The following is a 24,070-nucleotide window of genomic DNA, read 5'->3' on the forward strand; positions in this document are numbered from 1 at the left end:
GAATGCTCCTGTGTCTTCCGTGCGCAGTGTCATCAAGAAGTGTAAAGCCCATGGCACTGTGGCTAACCTCCCTAGATGTGGACGGAAAAGAAAAATTGACGAGAGATTTCAACGCAAGATTGTGCGGATGGTGGATAAAGAACCTCGACTAACATCCAAACAAGTTCAAGCTGCCCTGCATTCCGAGGGTACAACAGTGTCAACCCGTACTATCCGTCAGCGTCTGAATGAAAAGGGACTGTATGGTAGGATACCCAGGAAGACCCCACTTCTTACCCCGAGACCTAAAAAAGCCAGGTTGGAGTTTGCCAAAACTTACCTGAGAAAGCCTAAAACGTTTTGGAAGAATGTTCTCTGGTCAGATGAGACAAAAGTAGAGCTTTTTGGGAAAAAGCATCAACATAGAGTGTACAGGAAAAAAAAAGAGGCATTCAAAGAAAAGAACACGGTCCCTACAGTCAAACATGGCGGAGGTTCCCTGATGTTTTGGGGTTGCTTTGCTGCCTCTGGCGCTGGACTGCTTGACCGTGTGCATGGCATTATGAAGTCTGAAGACTACCAACAAATTTTGCAGCATAATGTAGGGCCCAGTGTGAGAAAGCTGGGTCTCCCTCAGAGGTCATGGGTCTTCCAGCAGGACAATGACCCAAAACACACTTCCAAAAGCACTATAAAATGGTTTGAGAGAAAGCACTGGAGACTTCTAAGGTGGCCAGCAATGAGTCCAGACCTGAATCCCATAGAACACCTGTGGAGAGATCTCAAAATGGCAGTTTGGAGAAGGCACCCTTCAAATATCAGGGACCTGGAGCAGTTTGCCAAAGAAGAATGGTCTACAACCCAGCAGAGCATTGTAAGAAACTCATTAATGGTTACCGGAAGCAGTTGTTCGCAGTTATTTTGGCTAAAGGTTGTGCAACCAAGTATTAGGCTGAGGGTGCCAATACTTTTGTCTGGCCCATTTTTAGAGTTTTGTGTGAAATGATCAATGATTTGATTTTTGCTTCATTCTCTTTTGTGTTTTTTCCTTGCAAGCAAATTAAATGAAGATAATAATACCAAAGAATTTGTGATTGCAATCATTTTCAGGAAGAAACTGAGTATTATCTGACAGAATTGCAGGGGTGTCAATACTTTTGGCCACCACTGTATATTGGCCACTTTAGAGCCGGTTCCTGGGGCGTTCCAGCAGTCGGACCCCCAGTGATCAGCAGCAAGTTATCACGTACACTGCTGATAGCTAAAAACTCGCTAACTTTCAATGAACCCTTTAAATATATCTGAACTTTTTGGCCAGGTACTCCGCAGGTCGTGGTCTGAAGGTCAGATTCGCAATGGTACCAGGAATTCATAGCCAAAAGATAGAATCAGTAGTCAGAAGCTGAGGCTTCACGAGGGAGAAGTGCCGGAAAAGAATATAGCAGCAGAGCAATGAGCAGCGATGGAGCACGAAGAGCGTCAGTGACGGCCTGGAAACACATGGTCTGAATGTTTCTACTGGCGTTAAGGAAAAGTGACAATATCGGAGAATGTTGATATGAGCTTCCCAAGTCAAATGGGCTCTAGCATCTACCCAAGATTGCCTGGCGCTGATCACAATTATGGTCCAGATACAGAACCCATAAAATACACCCCACAAGAACTGCCGTTTCCTGGAAACACCCTGAAAGACTTGCCTTATAAAAGGAACACCCCACAAGACCCGCCATATACCAAGAACACCCCACAAGTTCTGCTATATCTGGGGAACACCTCACAAGACTGGCCGTCTCCTGGAAACACGCTGAAAGACTTGCCTTATAAAAGGAACACCCCACAAGACTGGCCGTATACTAGGAACAACCCACAAGACCCGCCATATACCAAGAACACCCCTCAAGACCAGCCGTCTACCGGGAACACCCCACAAGACCCACAATATACCAAGAACACCCCATAAGGCCGACCGTATACCAGGAACACCCCACAAGACTAGCCATATACCAAGAACACCCCACAAGACTCGCCATATACCAAGAACACCCCACAAGACCAGCCGTATACTGGGAACACCCCACAAGATCTGCCATATACCAAGAACACCCCACAAGACCGGCCGTATACCAAGAACACCCCAAAACACAGCCCGTGTACCAAGAACACCCCACAAGACCCACCATATACCAAGAACACCCCACAAGACCGGCCGTATGCCGTGAACACCCCACAAGACTGGCCGTATACTAAGAACTTGCCATATACCAAGAACACCTCACAAGATCAGCCGTTTACCGGCAACACCCCGCAAGACCCACCATATACCAAGAACACCCCATAAGGCTGATCGTATACCAGGAACACCCCACAAGACCCGCCATATACCAAGAACACCCCACAAGACCGTCCGTATACAAAGAACACCCCACAAGACCCGCCATATACCAAGAACACCTCACAAGACCAGCCGTCTACCGGCAACACCCCACAAGACCCACCATATACCAAGAACACGCCATAAGGCCGACCGTATACCAGGAACACCCCACAAGACCCGCCATATACCAAGAACACCCCACAAGACTGGCTGTATACCAAGAACACCCCACAAGACTCGCCATATACCAAGAACACTCCACAAGACCGGCCGTATAACGGGAATACCCCACAAGACCCGCCATATACCAGGAACACCCCACAAGACCGACCGTATACCAAGAACACCCCATAAGACCGGCCGTATACCAAGGACTCCCCACAAGACCCGCCATATACCAAGAACACCCCATAAGGCCGACCGTATACCAGGAACACCCCACAAGATCCACCATATACCAAGAACACCCCACAAGACCGACCGTATACCAAGAACACCCCACAAGACCCTCGATATACCAAGAACACCCCACAAGACCGGCCGTATACTGGGAACACCCCACAAGACCCGCCACATACCAAGAACACCCCACAAGACCGGCCATATACCAAGGACACCCCACAAGACCGGCCGTATACTGGGAACACCCCAAAAGACCCACCACATACCAAGAACACCCCACAAGACCGGCCGTATACCAAGAACACCCCACAAGACCCGCCATATACCAAGAACACCTCACAAGTCCTGCTGTATCTCGGGAACACCCCACAAGACCAGCCGTATCCTGGGAACAAACCACAAGACCTGCCATATCCTGGGAACAAACCTCAAGACCTGCCATATCCTGGGAACGCCGTGAAAGACTTGCCTTATACAAGGAACACTCCTCAAGAACCGCCATATACCTGGAACACCCCAGAAGTCCTGCCGTATCCGGCAAGACTTGCCTTATACAAGTGTAAGGAGGTGGAGGTGTTGCTCCGTTCCCCCTTGAAGACACGTGTATTGTTACAATGTATTTTGATGTGTAATGTGTTTAGTAATGTGCGTCGTTAGTGATAGAGCTTGTAGCGTCGGCGTCCCTGCCTCCTGCTAGGCAGGGACGCTGTTCCCCTCACCTCTCCGCTCCGTGCCCGGCGTCTTCCTCCCGCTCTGCTGGCAGCGCGTGCTGCTTCCCGGCCACTGTGCTTAGGGCGCGCGCGCTCCCCCTCTCTTAAAGGGGCCGCGCGCGCCGTCCTAAGGAGTCCCCGGCCAATGGCCGGAGGACCTCACCATGTATAAGGCACCTCCTCCAAAATGGAGGTGCCCGAGCAATGTTGTTGCATAGCCTATCACTCTGCTTCAGCCCTCAGGTCCCGTTACCAGATACCTGCCAGTTACCTGCCAGTTACCTGCCAGATTCCTGCTTGATACCTGCCTGATACTTGTCTATCTGCTTGCATTCCTGCGGTCCGACAGTCTGCCTACCAGCCCTGCCAGTCTGTCTATGGATCTGATTGCCCGCTCACCTGGGAGGCTCATCTGCTACCTGCCTGCTAGCCTACCTGGAGGCTCTGCCGTCACGTGCTGTGACCACCTGCCTGTCCAGAGACTCTTACCCGCTCACCTGGGAGCGTCCGCTTGCTACCTGCCTGCTAGCCTACCTGGAGGCTCTGCTGTCACCTGCTGTGACCACCTGCCTGTCCAGAGACTCTTGCCCGCTCACCTGGGAGCGTCCACCTGCTACCTGCCTGCTAGTCTACCTGGAGGCTTAGCCATCACTTGCTGTGACCACCTGCCTGTCCAGAGACTCTTGCCCCCTCACCTGGAAGCGTCCACCTGCTACCCGCTGTAATGGGTCTGGGAGGCGGAACCTCTGAGCAACTATACAAGGGGGCGGTCCTTGTAAGGAAGCGGGTGGCTCCCAGGGAAGACGGGCAGGTAGTCACGGCAAGTGACAGGGACAGTCTCTGGGTAGAAGGGCAGGTAGTCACGGCAAGTGATAGGGACAGTCTCTGGGTAGAAGGACGGGTACTCACGGCAAGTGACGGCGGAGCCTCCAGGTAGGCTAGCAGACAGGTAGCAGGTGAGCGCTCCCAGGTGAGCGGGCAAGAGTCTCTGGACGGGCAGGTGGTCACGGCAAGTGACGGCGGAGCCTCGAGGTAGGCTAGCAGACAGGTAGCAGGTGAGCGCTCCCAGGTGAGCAGGCAAGAGTCTCTGAACAGGCAGGTGGTCACGGCAAGTGACGGCGGAGCCTCCAGGTAGGCTAGCAGGCAGGTAGCAGATGAGCGCTCCCAGGTGAGCGGGCAGGCTGGTCCATAGACAGACTGACAGGTGTCGGAAGGCAGACCGTCGGACCGCAGGCTTGCAAGCAGGTAAACGGATATCAGGCAGGTATCAAGCAGGAATCTGGCAGGTGACTGGCAGGTAACAGGCAGGAATCTGGCAGGTGACTGGCAGGTAACAAGTAGGAATCTGGCAGGCGACTGGCAGGTAACAGGCAGGAATCTGGCAGGTGACTGGCAGGTAACTGGTAACGGGACCTGAGGGCTGAAGCAGAGTGAAGGCTTTGCAACAACATTGCTAGGGCACCTCCATTTTGGAGGAGGTGCCTTATATATGGTGAGGTCCTCCGGCCATTGGCCGGGGACTCCTTAGGACGGCGCGCGCGGCCCCTTTAAGAGAGGGGGAGCGCGCACGCGCGCGCCCTAAGCACAGTAGCTGGGAAGCAGCGCGCACTGCCAGCAGAGCGGGAGGAGGACGCTGGGCACGGAGTGGAGAGGTGAGGGGAACAGCGTCCCTGCCTAGCAGGAGGCAGGGACGCCGAAGCTACAGTACCCCCCCCTTTAGGCCCCCCCTTTTTTAGGCCAGACAGAAATTTATCAAGGATGAGAGGGGCATGGATGTTCTCCCGGGGCTCCCACGTTCTCTCCTCAGGACCAAACCCCTTCCAATCTACCAGAAAAAAAGGTTTTTCCTCTTACCCTTTTGGTGGCCAGAATGTTCTCTACCTCAAACTCGTTCTCAGCGGAAACCGGAGCAGGAGGCGTACCTGTAGACTTGGAAAAAGAGTTAAGTACCACGGGTTTGAGGAGAGATACATGGAAGGAGTTAGGGATCCGCAAGTTGGCCGGGAGTTTCAATTTATAGGCCACCGGATTGATTTGTTTGATAACTTCCAGTGGGCCGATGAACCGAGGCCCTAACTTGTAGGAAGGAATCTTGAGCCGGACATATTTGGACAAGAGCCAGACTTTATCTCCAGGACTGAATTGTGGTGGATCCAGGCGTTTTTTGTCAGCGTGTTTTTTCATCCGCTCGGACGACTGAAGGAGTGCGGATCGGGTACTCTCCCAAATGGAGGAAAATTTGCTAACGAGAGATTCCGCAGCCAGATTGTCCACCGAGGTAGAGACGGGAAATGGGATCCGAGGATGCTGACCGAAGACTACAAAAAACGGGGATTTGGAGGAAGATTCGCTCTCGTGATTATTGTAAGAGAATTCGGCCCATGGCAGGAGATCCATCCAGTCTGAATGGTGGGCATTAACGAAGTGCCGGAGGTAACTGGTCAGGATCTGATTGATCCGCTCCACTTGACCATTGGACTGTGGATGGTAAGCGGAGGAGAAGTCCAGGGTGACGTCAAGCAGCTTACATGTGGCTCTCCAGAAGCGTGAGGTGAACTGAACCCCACGATCCGACACGATGTGGAGGGGCAGGCCATGGAGACGAAAGATGTGGCGGATAAAGTCTTTAGCCAGCTCGGGTGCAGACGGGAGGCCTGGCAGGGGAATGAAATGAGCCATTTTGGAAAAGCGGTCAGCGACCACCCAAATGACAGTACAACCGGCAGAGACAGGGAGATCTGTTATGAAGTCCATAGCTATATGCTGCCAGGGGGCAGCAGGTATAGGAAGAGGAAGGAGGCGACCGGCTGGCAGGTGTCTCGGAACCTTGTTGCGGGCGCAGGACATGACGCGCCCCTGGGCCTGTGTCGCGCTGCGCTGCGCACGCGGGAGCTTACCCGGAGCCGGATCTCTTGAGGGTTGTAGTCTCGTGGCGGTGACCCGGTCCGTGCCCAGGGAGTCAGACTAAGTGGCGCTGTATTAGCGGTAGATGTTGGACGACTACGCCACCCGTTGAGTACAGCTAAGGAGCTGCTGCTGCAGGGCAGACCGCTGAGGCCGGTAGTAGGATTGTGCAGCGTGATAGTATAACCCCCAACGGGAGGGGTATGGCCTCCGGGCAGCCGACGTGGCTGATGGGGGTAGCAGGAACCACTCGGAGACGGTACGGTGTAGTTCAGGGTCTTTACTGGTGACAAAGATAGACCCTCCCGGAGTACTGGCTAGCGATTGGGGCCTGGTCAGTCCTTGAGCAGATGGGATCTCCCCTGGCCAGGCGGAGTTGTAGGCCTCCCAAACTAACTGTACTCTTCTGGCTACCTTGCTAGAGGCGGTAAAAGTAGCCCACGTCCCTGAGTGTGCCGTGTGGTGCTCACCCGTATGGCCGGTGACTCGGGGCCTTCTAGTAGCTTCCGCTCCACGACGGCGGTGCTGGTCCCATGCGTGTGACCGTGCCTTCGGGTTTCTTGGCCAGAGGACCTGGAATCCCCTGCCTGACGGATTCTGCTGCTGGGTAGGAGTTAGTCCCCACAGCCTCGGACTCCGGGTCCGGTAAGAAATCTTCTCAGTCAGGGCGAGCTCTGCAGCTGCCAGCCCCTGACTCCTTGTAACACTGCTCCCACAGAGCTCCTGATGTTCTGTTCCTATATTTGCTTCTTTTCTCTGTCTCTACTTCTTCTCTACTCACTAACCCTGCCTCAGGCCCAGGTTTATATAGGGGAAGTCCTTCCCCTCCCAGGACTGGGCAGGAGGTGTGGCATGCATAGGATTCCTGACCAAGAGACCTCCCACCTGCTCTCAGACATAACATTGCTGTTACTGTGGAAACCAGACCCCTGGGGTGCCACATTCCCCCCTAGTGAAATTTAGTACTCCGGGACTAAACATATTTTAGAAAAACATAACAAGATATAACAATAACAATACAATAAAGAAACACATAAAGGTGGTCACGGCATGTCCGTAACCGGGTGCAGTCTTTGAAGAAAGCAAGGTGTCCATTTCACCAAAACAGGGAGACGTAACCAGGTAGGGGTCTGTCCTGCCCCGAGTCCTTAACAGTCTTTAGTCCGTCCTGGGTTACGCTCCAACTATGTACACAGGATTCCCGGTAAATCCACCAAAGACTCCTATAAACAACTAGAAACACATAATTATACACAAGCAACAAGAAAAACAGGTAACCACAAATAAAACAATTTATACACTTCAAATCCTCCAACGTGCGGGTAACTGGCCTCTAGTGGCCCTAGTGGACCTACGGAGCTGACTGTCTGGCCCTGAACTACAGGGTGTAGGAGCTGTTAAGGGTAAACTAGGCAGTGGTCTACGGGCCCTTTGGCTCACTAGGGATATGGCAGGCTCACTGCAAGCAGAGGGTTGATCCTCCTGGTCTGCTGGTGTGGGGTCTTCTGCCTCCTGGACCGGCTGTTCTTCCAGCTCTACCTGTTGCTCCGTAGGTGCTTGGGATGCTGGTTGGAGGAAGGTGAGTACGGGTACCACAACTGCACCATTGACTTGAGTCCAAGACTGAGGGAAGTCTCCGAGCACAGTACTAACCATATCTTCCCTTTCCTCTACGGGTCGATGGTCTTCTTGTTCCTCTTCAGGGTTCCGTAGCTGTTCAGGACACTTCTTCAGGTGATCCCGGGATACAATGGCTGTAGTCTCCCCTCCGTCTTTACTGATGGTACAGACCTTCGGGTTTTCGTGGCTTGAGGGCAGTACGGTGTACGGGTCCTTCTCCCACTGGTCGTCCAACTTGTGGAGCCGTCTTTTCCTCTTCAAGACCTGCTCTCCGGGCACCAGGGTAACAGCGGGAGCATATTGGTTGTAAGTTTTCTCTTGTCTCTCCCTAGCCTGACAGAGACTTCGCTCCACGCTCTCCTGTACTTTCCGGTACTGCTGCTGCCTCTCTGTGTCCCAGTCTGCTTCTGGTGAAGTGTCCTCGGGTGTCAGGACTCCCATTTCCAGGTCAACAGGTAACTTACCTGCTCTCGCCCTCATTAGGTAAGCCGGGGTACAGTTGGTGGAACCTACCGGGATGTGGTTGTATAGGTCCACCAGATCGGGCAGCTTCTCAGGCCACAGACTGCGTTCTTCCAGGGGCAACGTTTTCAGAAGATCCATTACCACCTGGTTCATTTTCTCACAAAGTCCATTAGTTTGCGGATGATAGGGTGTCGTCCTTATCTTCCGGCAGCCATACAGATTGCAGAATTCCTGGAAGACCTCCGCTTCAAAGGCAGGTCCCTGGTCCGTCAGCACTTGGTCCGGGTACCCGTGTGGACGGCAGAAGTGCTGCTGGAAGGCTCTAGCTGCTGTTTGAGCCGTTAAGTCCTTGACGGGGACGACAACCAAGAACCGGGAGTAATGATCCACGATGGTTAACGCGTAGACGTAGCCACTTCTGCTTGGGGTCAGTTTTACATGATCCAAGGCTACCAGTTCCAACGGCTGCCGGGTGACGATGGACTGCAGGGGAGTCTTCTGGCTGGCACGGTCCTTCCTCCTCAGGTTGCACGGACCACAGTCTCTGCACCACCTCTCGATGGTTCCCCTCATGCCTACCCAATGGAACCGCCCGCGCAGCAGGAACTCCAGCTTCTTCCATCCGAAATGCCCAGCTCCATCGTGGTATGCCTCCATCACCATGGCTGCGTCTCGTCGTGGCACCACTACTTGCCAGATTAGATCATGCGTCCGGGAGTTAACTATCCTGCGGCACAACTTCCCCTTGTAAAGGAACAGTCTACTCTTTTCTGCCCACAGTTGCTTGGCTTCCTCCGGAGCGTCTGGGTCAAGGCGAGCCTCTGGCCGAGTCAGCATCTCCTTCACCAGCCGGACGGCAGGGTCACTGTCTTGAGTTTCCGCCCAGTTGTAGTGAGGTAAGGGGTTAAGCGTAGCGCCTTGCTTACTCCTTACCCGATGGGAATACTGGATAGTCCCATGACGGTGAAACGCGGGGAGTTCGACTTCTTCCAGTCCCTCTGGATCTTCTCCTACGTCCAGTAGGTTTGGCATCCTGGACAGGGCGTCCGCGTTGGTATTGGAGCGTCCTGCCCGGTATTTGATGGTGAACTCGTAGTTGGACAGGCGGGCCATCCATCTCTGCTCTAGGGCACCGAGTCTTGCCGTGTCCAGGTGTGTCAACGGGTTGTTATCCGTGTACACGACGAACCGGGAAGAAGCGAGGTAGTGCTTAAAGCGTTCGGTGACTGCCCACACCACTGCCAGGAACTCTAGCTTAAATGAGCTGTAATTCTCAGTGTTTCTTTCGGTGGGTCGCAGTTTTCGGCTGGCGTAAGCGATTACTCGCTCTTTCCCCTGCTGGATCTGGGACAGCACGGCTCCTAGCCGATGTTACTTGCGTCGGTGTAGAGGATAAAGGGCTGGCTGTAATCCGGGTACGCCAGGATTTCATCCCCCGTGAGGGCCATCTTCAGCTGGCGGAAGGACTCTTCTTCCAACTTCTCCCATCTGAAGGGCGGCTTCTGGTTCTTGGCCTTCCGGGACTGGCCTATCAGGAGGTCCTGCATAGGAGCTGCCTTTTTGGTGAAACCGGGGATGAACCTGCGGTAGTAGCCTACCAACCCAAGGAACTGCCGCACTTCCTTTACACTGGAGGGACTTGGCCATTCCTTAATTGCGGTGATCTTATCAGGGTCGGGAGCCACTCCGTCAGCGCTCACCACGTGTCCCAGGTACTGCACCTTTGGTTTCAGGAGGTGACACTTGGAGGGTTTCACCTTTAGGCCGTAGCTTGCCAGAGCTTCGAACACTTCCGCCAGGTGTTTCAGGTGGTCCTCATAAGTCTTAGAATATACGATGACATCGTCCAGGTACAACAGGACCGTCTCGAAGTTTCTGTGGCCCAGACAGCACTCCATTAATCGTTGGAAGGTTCCTGGTGCGTTGCAGAGTCCGAACGGCATGCAGGTAAACTCGCTAAGTCCCATCGGGGTGGTGAATGCGGTCTTCTCCCGGTCCGCCTCTGCTACAGGAACCTGCCAGTACCCACTAGTGAGATCCAAGGTAGAGAAGAAGTTAGCAGATCTTAAAGCAGCCAAAGACTCCTCTATCCTTGGTAAGGGGTACGCATCCTTGTGTGTGATACGGTTGATTTTCCGGTAATCTACACACATCCTCATGGTGTTGTCTTTCTTTTTGACTAAGACTAGTGGAGCTGCCCAGGGGCTACAGCTATCCCTGATCACCCCAGCCTCCTTCATGTCTCTAAGCATCCCCTTGGCGTGTTGGTAGTGTGCAGGGGGTACGGGTCGATACCTCTCTTTTATGGGAGGATGGTCTCCCGTGGGGATGTGGTGTTCTACCCCCTTGACTCGCCCGAAGTCTAACGGGTGTTTACTAAACACTCTCTCGTACTCTTGAACCACCCGATAGACTCCCTGTTTCTGGTGTGAGGGAGTGGAGTCAGTACCCAAATGTAGTTGCTGACACCAGTCCTCCATTGTTTTCTTAGAGCCGTTACCTTCCTCCGGGTGAGATGGAGGCAAGGGTTCCACAGATTGTATAGAATTTTGGTTAATGGTATATAATTTGGCTAGCGTGGCATACCGGGGCAGGTACACTTCCCTCTTCCCGATATTGATTATGCGAACGGGCACCCTCCCATGGCGTACATTAACCACCCCCCGTGCTGTCAAGATGGTGGGCCTACTGTCTGAGTAAACTGGTTCTACCATTGCCTGGTAATCTCTACCTCTCAGACCAATAGCTGCCTGGCACCAAATCATCATTTCACTTTTTGGGGGCATGGCAATAGGGAAAGGGTCACACATTCTCACGCTACCAATCTCACCGCCGGAGAGTTCCACCTGTTGCCGTCGCATCAGTGCCCGGATCTCTTTTTGGAGCACTCGCTGCTCGCCGGAGCTGGCGTTCTTGGCAACCTGCTGTAAAAGGAAAATCACCTCTGCAAGACAATTTTCAATTACATTAGTTCCTAGAGTTATGTGACTCTCGTGTTTGTCAATGTCTACAATGATCAGTCCCTGTGCTGCCAGTTCAACTCTACCAATTTTAACGGTCACCTCTTTAAATCCGATCTGTGGCACGGGCTGACCATTGCTGGCGATGATACTCAAGTCGTCGTCAGGGTAGCGGGTAATATCCGAGTCATTCCAGTACTGCTTGAAGAGCACGTACGGGATGGTGGTGACCTGTGACCCGGTGTCCAGTAGGGCACTCATAGGAATGCCATCCAGTACCACAGGCAAGACTGGACGTCCTCCCACATATTTGTCGCGCCAGTTCGATGGGCCTGATGATCTTTTTCCTAGGGGTTGGCCCTCTACCCTAGGTTGTGCCAGTTTAAAGGACAGTACCTTGCCATATGTCCGGGTTGATTACAGCGGCGGCAGATGGGTCGTCCGTCCTCGTTGTATCGGTCGCTGGGTCTTCCTCTGGCCGGTGGGGTCCTCCTTGGTCGACGCCACGGGATGTCCTCCGGTCCGGATGCCAGCTGGATCTTCCCTGGAGTAGAAACCTGTAAAGACTGCACAGTTCGGGTTAGCGCAGCGACGCTTTTAGCTAGCTCTTGGACCTGATGGTGCAGGTCTGGAGCCGGGTCATTGCTCAAAGCCTGCGCATCAGCTCCCACAGGCCCTGCCGACAAGGGCGCCGCCTCCTGGTGGTAAGTGGTAGTGGGGCGTCTGTGGGTCACAACGCCACCTGGTGCCGGTTCTCGGAGCACCCGGATGGCTCTGTCCTTGAACTGTGCAAATCCCAGATGAGGGTCCTGTAAGGCCATTGCCCACAACTGGGTTCGGTGGGCATTGCAATATAAACCCTCTATAAATTGTTCAGTCAACAGCCTGTCCTCGTCTCCCACGCCGTCAGGGTCGGTCTGCTTAATGGCTCTCAGGGCTTCTTGTAGGTTTAATGCATAGTCCCTTATACTCTCATGTGCCCGCTGTTTGCACCCGTAGAATCTGAGCTTGATCTCGGCTGAGGTGCGGGTATCAAAGGTGTCCCTCAGCCGGGCCAGTATCCCTGCGACAGTCCTCCCCCCAGGTGGCCAGGACTTTACCTCCCTTTGGGCTGCCCCAGTTAATTGGGCCACCAGGATGCTCACTTTTTGCTCTTCTGTAAGGGGGTACACCTGGAAGAGGCTATCCAGCTTTTCTCTAAAGTCATGCAGGGTATGCGATTCCCCTGAGTACTGGGGTAGCCAGGCTGCCCCCGGGATATAGGGCATGGTGAAAGGCATGACCGCAACAGCGGTGACGCTGGCGGGGGTTGAAGCGGTGAAGCTCTCCTCCGTATCCGGCATCCTTCTCCCCCCTAGTGGACCGTGGCCTACCTTGCGATGATCCTCTTCCGTAGGCCGCGGCTCCGCAGTGGATCGTCAGGGTTGAGGACCTTCCGTCGCGCTCCTGTGACGTCGGCGTCTGCTGGGCTCCTTCCAGGACCTTACGCAACGTCCGGACGTGAGGTGGGGCTTCAGTTCTCGCGCGCTTTCGGAGTCCACGCCCCTCTTCTTCCCGCGCGGCGTCTTCAAGATGGCGTCCAATGGCGGGAAAACTCCACGTATGGCGGGAAGAAGCGGAAGATGGCGCCGGATGGCGGGAATCTTCACCACAGGTAAGTTTGAACAGCCTTTTTCAGGCACGCAGTACCCGGTGGTTGCGGGCACGAAATCCTGCCGACTACGCCAAAAGCTGACGCGCCCCTGGGCCTGTGTCGCGCTGCGTTGCGCACGCGGGAGCTTACCCGGAGCCGGATCTCTTGAGGGTTGTAGTCTCGTGGCGGTGATCCGGTCCGTGCCCAGGGAGTCAGACTAAGTGGCGCTGTATTAGCGGTAGATGTTGGACGACTACGCCACCCGTTGAGTACAGCTAAGGAGCTGTTGCTGCAGGGCAGACCGCTGAGGCCGGTGGTAGGATTGTGCAGCGTGATAGTATAACCCCCAACGGGAGGGGTATGGCCTCCGGGCAGCCGACGTGGCTGATGGGGGTAGCAGGAACCACTCGGAGACGGTACGGTGTAGTTCAGGGTCTTTACTGGTGACAGAGATAGACCCTCCCGGAGTACTGGCTAGCGATTGGGGCCTGGTCAGTCCTTGAGCAGATGGGATCTCCCCTGGCCAGGCGGAGTTGTAGGCCTCCCAAACTAACTGTACTCTTCTGGCTACCTTGCTAGAGGCGGTAAAAGTAGCCTACGTCCCTGAGTGTGCCGTGTGGTGCTCACCCGTATGGCCGGTGACTCGGGGCCTTCTAGTAGCTTCCGCTCCACGACGGCGGTGCTGGTCCCATGCGTGTGACCGTGCCTTCGGGTTTCTTGGCCAGAGGACCTGGAATCCCCTGCCTGACGGATTCTGCTGCTGGGTAGGAGTTAGTCCCCACAGCCTCGGACTCCGGGTCCGGTAAGAAATCTTCTCAGTCAGGGCGAGCTCTGCAGCTGCCAGCCCCTGACTCCTTGTAACACTGCTCCCACAGAGCTCCTGATGTTCTGTTCCTATATTTGCTTCTTTTCTCTGTCTCTACTTCTTCTCTACTCACTAACCCTGCCTCAGCCCCAGGTTTATATAGGGGAAGTCCTTCCCCTCCCAGGACTGGGCAGGAGGTGTGGCATGCATAGGATTCCTGACCAAGAGACCTCCCACCTGCTCTCAGACATAACATTGCTGTTACTGTGGAAACCAGACCCCTGGGGTGCCACAGACACACAGGCAGAAACAAAGTCTATTACGTCCTTGTGCAGGGTAGGCCACCAGTAGTGCCGGGTGATAAGCTGGAGGGTCTTTTTCTGACCGGCATGGCCAGCAAGCTTAGACGAGTGACCCCAGTGTAGGATCTTCTCCCGATCAGGTACCGTTACGAACGTCTTACCGGGAGGGAGACGATTTAGACTCACGGGGGCCACCTGCATTACTCTGGCGGGATCGATGATGTGTTTAGGTTCCTCCTCAAGATCAGACACCAGGAAGGATCGGGACAAGGCGTCAGCTTTGATGTTTTTGTCAGCCGGGCGAAAATGAAGAACAGAATCAAAGCGAGCAAAAAACAAGGACCACCGGGCTTGGCGCGGGTTAAGTCTCTGGGCACTCTGGAGGTAAGCCAAGTTCTTGTGGTCCGTGTAAATTATTACCGGGTGAAGAGCCCCCTCGAGCAGGTAACGCCACTCCTCCAATGCCAGCTTAATGGCCAATAACTCTCGGTCTCCTATAGAATAGTTGCGCTCGGAAGAGGAGAAGAGTTTGGAGAAGAAGCCGCAAGTTACCATTCTCCCGGAAGACGATTTTTTGGTAAGTACCGCTCCGGCTCCAGAGGAGGAGGCGTCAACTTCCAGGAAGAATTGCTTGCTGCCGTCCGGGCGATGCAGCACCGGGGCGGAAGAGAAAGCCTGTTTTAAGGAAAGAAAGGCTTCCTCAGCTTCGGGCGGCCATTCTCTGGGATTAGTGCCCTTACGGGTGAGCGCAGAGATTGGGGCAGTCCGGGAAGAGAAGTGCGGTATGAAGAGGCGGTAGTAATTGGCGAAGCCCAGGAACCGCTGAATAGCCTTCAACCCCTCTGGTCGAGGCCACTTCTCGATGGCAGACAGTTTCTCAGGATCCATTCATAGGCCGGTCTGAGAAATTATGTAGCCCAAAAACGGAAGCGAGGTCTGCTCAAAGAGGCACTTCTCATATTTAGCGTAGAGGTGGTTCTGCCTGAGCCTGAGCAGAACCTGACGAACATCCCTCCGGTGTGTGGGGAGATCCGGAGAGAAGACCAAGATGTCGTCCAGGTACACCACTATGCAGGAGTAGAGAAGGTCCCGGAAGATGTCATTGACCAACTCTTGAAAGACGGCGGCAGCGTTACAGAGACCGAAGGGCATTACCAGGTATTCATAGTGGCCGTCCCGGGTGTTGAATGCCGTCTTCCATTCATCCCCCTGACGGATACGGACCAGGTTATACGCCCCACGGAGGTCCAGCTTGGTGAAGATTCTAGCCCCCCTGAGACGGTCAAATAATTCCGGAATGAGCGGAAGGGGGTATTTATTCTTCACCGTGATCTGGTTAAGGCCTCTATAGTCTATACAGGGACGGAGTGAGCCATCCTTCTTTTTGACGAAGAAGAAGCCTGCTCCCGCCGGGGAAGTAGATTTCCAGATGAATCCCCGGGCCAGATTCTCCTCAATATATTCTAACATGGATCGGGTCTCAGCAGCGGACAAAGGGTAAATGCGCCCACGGGGAGGAGTAGCGCCGGGCATCAGGTCGATTGGGCAGTCGTATGGTCTATGAGGGGGTAATGTCTCTGCCTCCTTTTTATTAAAGACGTCCGCATACGACCAATAAGGAGCCGGAAGACCAGGTAGATTGGCTGGAGTATGAGAAGGACGGACAGGATGGACGGGAACTAAACAAGTCTTTGAACTAAACAAGTCTTATGGCAGTCCTGTCCCCAGCGAAGGACTTCTCCGGTCTGCCAATCAAGCATGGGTGCATGTCTCTGAAGCCAAGGTAGGCCTAGTAAGAGAGCGTGAGAGAGTCCAGGCAGAACATGAAAGAAGATGCTCTCAGAGTGCAGCATTCCCACCTGCAGGGTTATGGATTCGGTGATGAGTTGGATGGGATGTGGTAAGAGGCCCCCATCCACGGCAGCGACAGATAAGGGTACAGCTAGAGGTTTGGTGGGAATGCGGTATTTCTCTACCAGAGACTGAGAAATGAGATTTCCGGCAGCTCCAGAGTCAAGTTGGGCTAGTTCAAAATAACGGATCTCCCCGCAGATGATAGAGACTGACAGCAACAGAGATGGAGAGGGTTTACTCTTGACTAGGACGACCTCTCTGAGCGATCCTAGACACAGGCGTTTCCCGACCTCTCCGGGCAGGAACGGATCCGGTGCTCCTTACTGCCACAGTAGAAGCAGCTCCCCTCGGCACGGCGTAGCTCTTGACGGGTTTTGACCATCTTGGTCTGGTCGACCTGCATAGGCTCAGGTGAGTGCGCCTGGGTAGTAACGGGAGAAGTGACAGGTTTCTGGAAGGTAGGGGCTAGACGTGGAAACCTCCTCTCACGGGTGACCTCTTTGGCACGCTCCTGGAACCGGATGTCAATCCGGGTGGCAAGTGTAATTTAGTCGTCGAGAGTGGTAGGAATGTCCCGACCGGCGAGTTCATCTTTAATACGGCCGGACAGACCCTCCCAGAAGACAGACACCAGGGCGTCATTATCCCAGGCCAGCTCCGAAGCAAGGGTACGGAACCGTATGGCATATTGGCCTACGGTGAGATTTCCTTGATGGAGGCGTAGCAGAGACGATGCTGATGAGGTCTTCCGTCCGAGTTCGTCGAAGACTTTCCGGAAAGCCGTGAGAAAGGCTGGCAGGTCGGACACCAGGGGGTCTCCTCTCTCCCATAGAGGATTTAGCCAAGCCAGAGCCTCCCCCGTGAGGTGGGACATGATAAAGGCTACTTTGGACCGGTCAGAGATAAACTGGTGGGACAAAAGTTAAAAGTGCAGGGTGCACTGGTTTATGAAGCCCCGAGCTTGAGCGGAGTCACCTCCGAAGCGAGGAGGTGCAGAAAGACGGGGTCCGGGGCAGGATACCATGGTATTGGTGGGCAGCGCCACTGCCGGGTTGCGAGTCATGACACTAGCGGTGGTAGCTGGTGGAGCAGTCAGAGTGTCCAGGCGAGAGTTGACATTCCGCAGGTGACTCAGGATGGACTCCTGTTGGGACCTCTGACGGGACAGTTCATGACATAGATCCGAGAGCGAGGGAGCTTGGGTGCCACCGGGTTCCATGGCCCGAGCAAACTGTAACGTGTCTGGGAGGCGGAACCTCTGAGCAACTATACAAGGGGGCGGTCCTTGTAAAGAAGTGGGTGGCTCCCAGGGAAGACGGGCAGGTAGTCACGGCAAGTGACAGGGACAGTCTCTGGGTAGAAGGGCAAGTAGTCACGGCAAGTGATAGGGACAGTCTCTGGGTAGAAGGGCAGGTAGTCACGGCAAGTGACAGGGACAGTCTCTGAGTAGAAGGACGGGTACTCACGGCAAGTGACGGCGGAGCCTCCAGGTAGGCTAGCAGACACGTAGCAGGTGAGCGCTCCCAGGTGAGCGGGCAAGAGTCTCGGGACGGGCAGGTGGTCACGGCAAGTGATGGCGGAGCCTCCAGGTAGGCTAGCAGACAGGTAGCAGGTGAGCGCTCCCAGGTGAGCAGGCAAGAGTCTCTGGACAGGCAGGTGGTCATGGCAAGTGACGGCGGAGCCTCCAGGTAGGCTAGCAGGCAGGTAGCAGATGAGCGCTCCCAGGTGAGCGGGCAGGCTGGTCCACAGACAGACTGACAGGTGTCGGAAGGCAGACCGTCGGACCGCAGGCTTGCAAGCAGGTAAACGGATATCAGGCAGGTATCAAGCAGGAATCTGGCAGGTGACTGGCAGGTAACAGGCAGGAATCTGGCAGGTGACTGGCAGGTAACAAGCAGGAATCTGGCAGGTGACTGGCAGGTAACAGGCAGGAATCTGGCAGGTGACTGGCAGGTAACTGGTAACGGGACCTGAGGGCTGAAGCAGAGTGAAGGCTTTGCAACAACATTGCTCGGGCACCTCCATTTTGGAGGAGGTGCCTTATATATGGTGAGGTCCTCCGGCCATTGGCCGGGGACTCCTTAGGACGGCGCGCGCGGCCCCTTTAAGAGAGGGGGAGCGCGCGCGCTCTAAGCACAGTGGCCGGGAAGCAGCGCGCGCTGCCAGCAGAGCAGGAGGAGGACGCTGGGCACGGAGTGGAGAGGTGAGGGGAACAGCGTCCCTGCCTAGCAGGAGGCAGGGACGCCGACGCTACACCCGCCTGCTAGCCTATCTGGAGGCTTAGCCGTCACTTGCCGTGACCACCCGCCTGTCAAGAGACTGTTCCCGTCACTTGCCGTGACCTCCTGCCCTTCTACCCAGAGACTGTCCCCGTCACTTGCCGTGACCTCCTGCCCTTCTACCCAGAGACTGTCCCCGTCACTTGCCGTGACTACCTGCCCGCCTACCCTGGGAGCCACCCGCTTCCTTACAAGTACTGCCCCTTTGTATCGTTGCTCAGAGGTCCCACCTCCCAGACCCATTACAGTTTGCTCGGGCCATGGAACCCGGTGGCACCCAAGCTCCCTCGCTCTCGGACTTGTTTCATGAACTTTCCCGTCAGAGGTCCCAACAGGAGTCCATCCTGAGTCATCTGCGTAGTGTTAACTCCCGCCTGGACACATTGTCTACCTCTTCGGGAGCTGCCTCCACACGCACATTTACTACCCCGGCACCGCCGCAGCCCATCAACACCATGGCATCTCTTCCTGGTTCCCGCCTCTCCACTCCTCCTCGTTTTGGCGGAGATCCCAGCCAGGCACGGGGCTTCATTAACCAGTGCACTCTGCACTTCGAACTGTTGGCACACCAGTTTTCCACCGACCGAGCCAAAGTAGCCTTCATCATGTCCCATCTCACGGGAGAGGCACTGGCTTGGCTAAATCCTCTTTGGGAGAGAGGAGACCCCCTGGTGTCCAACCTGCCAGCCTTTCTCACGGCTTTCCGGAAAGTCTTCGACGAACCCGGACGGAAGACCTCTTCCGCATCATCTCTGCTACGCCTCCGTCAAGGAAATCTCACCGTGGGCCAATATGCCATACGGTTCCGTACCCTTGCTTCGGAGCTGGCCTGGGATTACGACGCCCTGGTGTCTGTCTTTTGGGAGGGTCTGTCCGGCCGTATTAAAGATGAACTCGCCGGTCAGGACATTCCTACCACTCTCGACGACTTAATAACTCTTGCCACCCGGATAGACATCCGGTTCCAGGAGCGCGCCAAAGAGGTCACCCGTGAGAGGAGGCTTCCACGTCTAGCCCCTACCTTCCAGAAACCCGTCACTTCTCCCGTTACTCCCCAGGCGCACTCACCCGAGCCTATGCAGGTCGACCAGACCAAGATGGTCAAGACCCGTCAAGAGTTACGCCGAGCCGAGGGGAGCTGCTTCTACTGTGGCAGTAAGGAGCACCGGATCCGTTCCTGCCCGGAGAGGTCGGGAAACGCCTGTGTCTAGGATCGCTCAGAGAGGTCGTCCTAGAGAAGAGTAAACCCTCTCCATCTCTGTTGCTGTCGGTCTCTATCATCTGCGGGGAGAACCGTTATTTTGAACTAGCCCAACTTGACTCTGGAGCTGCCGGAAATCTCATTTCACAGTCCCTGGTAGAGAAATACCGCATTCCCACCAAACCTCTAGCTGTACCCTTGTCTGTTGCTGCCGTAGATGGGGGCCTCTTACCACATCCCATCCAACTCATCATCGAATCCATAACCCTGCAGGTGGGAATGCTGCACTCAGAGAGCATCTTCTTTCATGTTCTGCCTGGACTCTCTCACGCCCTCTTGCTAGGCCTACCTTGGCTTCAGAAACATGCACCCGTGCTTGATTGGCAGACCGGAGAAGTCCTTCGCTGGGGACAGGACTGCCATAAGACTTGTTTAGTTCCCGTCCATCCTGTCCGTCCTTCTCCTACCCCAGCCAATCTACCTGGTCTTGCGGTTCCCTATTGGTCTTATGCGGACGTCTTTAATAAAAAGGAGGCAGAGACATTACCCCCTCATAGACCATACAACTGCCCAATCGACCTGATGCCCGGCGCTACTCCTCCCCGTGGGCGTATTTACCCTTTGTCCGCTGCTGAGACCCGGTCCATGTCTGAATATATTGAGGAGAATCTGGCCCGGGGATTTATCCGGAAATCGACCTCCCCGGCGGGAGCAGGCTTCTTCTTCGTCAAAAAGAAGGACGGCTCACTCCGTCCCTGTATAGACTATAGAGGCCTTAACCAGATCACGGTGAAGAATAAATACCCCCTTCCGCTCATTCCGGAATTATTTGACCGTCTGAGGGGGGCTAGAATCTTCACCAAGCTGGACCTCCGTGGGGCGTATAACCTGGTCCGTATCCGTCAGGGGGATGAATGGAAGACGGCATTCAACACCCGGGACGGCCACTATGAATACCTGGTAATGCCCTTCGGCCTCTGTAACGCTCCCGCCGTCTTTCAAGAGTTGGTCAATGACATCTTCCGGGACCTTCTCTTCCCGGACTGCCCCAATCTCTGCGCTCACCCGTAAGGGCACTAATCCCAGAGAATGGCCGCCCAAAGCAGAGGAAGCCTTTCTTTCCTTAAAACAGGCTTTCTCTTCCGCCCCAGTGCTGCATCGTCCGGACGGCAACAAACAATTCTTCCTGGAAGTGGACGCCTCCTCCTCTGGAGCCGGAGCGGTACTTACCCAAAAGTCGTCTTCCGGAAGAATGGTAACTTGCGGCTTCTTCTCCAAACTCTTCTCCCCTTCTGAGCGCAATTATTCTATAGGAGACCGAGAGTTATTGGCCATTAAGCTGGCACTGGAGGAGTGGCGTTACCTGCTCAAGGGGGCTCTTCACCCGGTAATTATTTACACGGACCACAAGAACTTGGCTTACCTCCAGAGCGCCCAGAGACTTAACCCGCGCCAAGCCCGGTGGTCCTTGTTTTTTGCCCGCTTTGATTTCGTTCTTCATTTTCGACCGGCAGACAAAAACATCAAAGCTGACGCCTTGTCCCGATCCTTCCTGGTGTCTGATCTAGAGGAGGAGCCTAAGCACATCACTGATCCCGCCAGAGTAATGCAGGTGGCCCCCGTGAATCTAAATCGTCTCCCTCCCGGTAAGACGTTCGTAACAGTACCTGATCGGAAGAAGATCCTACACTGGGGTCACTCGTCTAAGCTAGCTGGCCACGCCGGTCAGAAAAAGACCCTCCAGCTTATTAACCGGCATTACTGGTGGCCTACCCTGCACAAGGACGTAATAGACTTTGTTTCTGCCTGTGTGTCCTGCGCCCGCAACAAGGTTCCGAGACATCTGCCAGCCGGTCGCCTCCTTCCTCTTCCAGTACCTGCTGCCCCTTGGCAGCATATAGCTATGGACTTTATAACGGATCTCCCTGTCTCTGCCGGTTGTACGGTCATTTGGGTGGTCGCTGACCGCTTTTCCAAGATGGCTCACTTCATTCCCCGGCCCGGCCTCCCGTCTGCACCCGAGCTGGCTAAAGACTTTATCCGCCACATCTTCTGTCTACATGGCCTGCCCCTTCACATGGTGTCGGATCGTGGGGTTCAGTTCACCTCACGCTTCTGGAGAGCCACATGTAAGCTGCTGGACGTCACCCTGGACTTCTCCTCCGCCTACCACCCACAGTCCAATGGTCAAGAGGAGTGGATCAATCAGATCCTGACCAGTTACCTCCGGCACTTCGTTAATGCCCACCATTCGGACTGGGTGGATCTCCTACCATGGGCCGAGTTCTCTTACAATAATCACGAGAGCGAATCTTCCTCCAAATCCCCGTTTTTTGTAGTCTTCGGTCAGCATCCTCGGATCCCATTTCCCGTCTCCACCTCAGTGGACAATCCGGCTGCGGAATCTCTCGTTAGCGAATTCTCCTCCATTTGGGAGAGTACCCGATCCGCACTCCTTCAGTCGTCCGAGCGGATGAAAAGACACGCTGACAAAAAACGCCTGGATCCTCCACAATTCCATCCTAGAGATAAAGTCTGGCTCTCGTCCAAGTATGTCCGGCTCAAGATTCCTTCCTACAAGTTAGGGCCTCGGTTCATCGGCCCACTGGAAGTTATCAAACAAATCAACCCAGTGGCCTATAAATTGAAACTCCCGGCCAACTTGCGGATCCCTAACTCCTTCCATGTATCTCTCCTCAAACCCGTGGTACTTAACTCTTTTTCAAGGTCTACAGGTACGCCTCCTGCTCCGGTTTCCGCTGAAAACGAGTTTGAGGTACAGAACATTCTGGCCACCAAAAGGGTATATAAGGCACCTCCTCCAAAATGGAGGTGCCCGAGCAATGTTGTTGCATAGCCTATCACTCTGCTTCAGCCCTCAGGTCCCGTTACCAGATACCTGCCAGTTACCTGCCAGATTCCTGCTTGATACCTGCCTGATACTTGTCTATCTGCTTGCATTCCTGCGGTCCGACAGTCTGCCTACCAGCCCTGCCAGTCTGTCTATGGATCTGATTGCCCGCTCACCTGGGAGCGCTCATCTGCTACCTGCCTGCTAGCCTACCTGGAGGCTCTGCCGTCACGTGCTGTGACCACCTGCCTGTCCAGAGACTCTTACCCGCTCACCTGGGAGCGTCCGCCTGCTACCTGCCTGCTAGCCTACCTGGAGGCTCTGCAGTCACCTGCTGTGACCACCTGCCTGTCCAGAGACTCTTGCCCGCTCACCTGGGAGCGTCCACCTGCTACCTGCCTGCTAGTCTACCTGGAGGCTTAGCCATCACTTGCTGTGACCACCTGCCTGTCCAGAGACTCTTGCCTGCTCACCTGGGAGCGTCCAACTGCTACCCGCCTGCTAGCCTATCTGGAGGCTTAGCCGTCACTTGCCGTGACCACCCGCCTGTCAAGAGACTGTTCCCGTCACTTGCCGTGACCTCCTGCCCTTCTACCCAGAGACAGTCCCCGTCACTTGCCGTGACCTCCTGCCCTTCTACCCAGAGACTGTCCCCGTCACTTGCCGTGACTACCTGCCCGCCTACCCTGGGAGCCACCCGCTTCCTTACAAGGACTGCCCCTTTGTATCGTTGATCAGAGGTTCCACCTCCCAGACCCGTTACAGAGCTGTGTTCTACCCAGCACAAGGTAGTCTACAGGCTTAATAGCTGGGACTAGCCCCGAGGGAGGCTTATCTTGGCACAATGGAGAGTTTTCCGGGTATGGTGTCAGATAGGGATGAGCCTGCTGCCGTAGCAGGCCCTGCATCTGACTAAGGAGCAGAACTGCGTGCAGCGGGTGTCCTGTGGCAAGTGGGAGAGATGACCGAATGGATAGTGAGATCCTACAGAGAAGTGAGTCACGGTCCGGAGTCAGCTCAGTATAAAAAAGAGGAAAGTGAGAAGTATCGGGGACTGAAGCAGGAAGCCTAGCGGGATGGTACGAAGTTGTCTGTCAGTCGGGTAACTAGACAGAGAACGAAGGATAAGCGAGACAAAGAGGAAAAGCCCTGTGTGGTGGTCCAGAGATGTCGATAGAGCAAGTAGCGGACATATTGGCATAGAAAACTCCCTTAAGGGAAGAAGGACGTGGAACTGCGGGGGGAAGTATAGGGCACTTGGTTGCTGGACTGTACTGGGGACGAGGAGGCTCCCGGGATAGTGTGCTGGGCTGTGTTGAGCCAGAAGAGCTAAGTGAAGTGAAAAGCGATAGTGACTCCAGGAAAGGGAGGTAGAAGTGTGTGATAATGTAATAACAGAACCGTCCATGGAGCTGGATGCCTACTATCTGCTGAACATAGATCCTCAGAAGTAATTGTTCAGTAAAAACATGATTATTTATGGACAATGGCCTCTCTCGTTGAACTCTGCAACATTTGGTCCTGGCCAGCCAAAGTCACTTGCATCATTTGGTCTGCAAGGGCGTCTCACCCTCACAGTTAAAGTCCCCACACCCAGCCAGGATCCCCATTTTCATGTAGCGTATCAGAGTGTGACGCACAAGTACCTCGCCCATGGCTACCGCCACAAGACCCAGCATATACTGAGAACACCCCACAAGTCCTGCCGTATGTGGGGAACAACCTGCAAGG

Source organism: Phyllobates terribilis, unplaced genomic scaffold, assembly GCF_046119375.1.
Source record: "Phyllobates terribilis strain yellow unplaced genomic scaffold, ASM4611937v1 Scaffold_8__6_contigs__length_399053987, whole genome shotgun sequence".
NCBI classification, from domain to species: Eukaryota; Metazoa; Chordata; class Amphibia; order Anura; family Dendrobatidae; genus Phyllobates; species Phyllobates terribilis.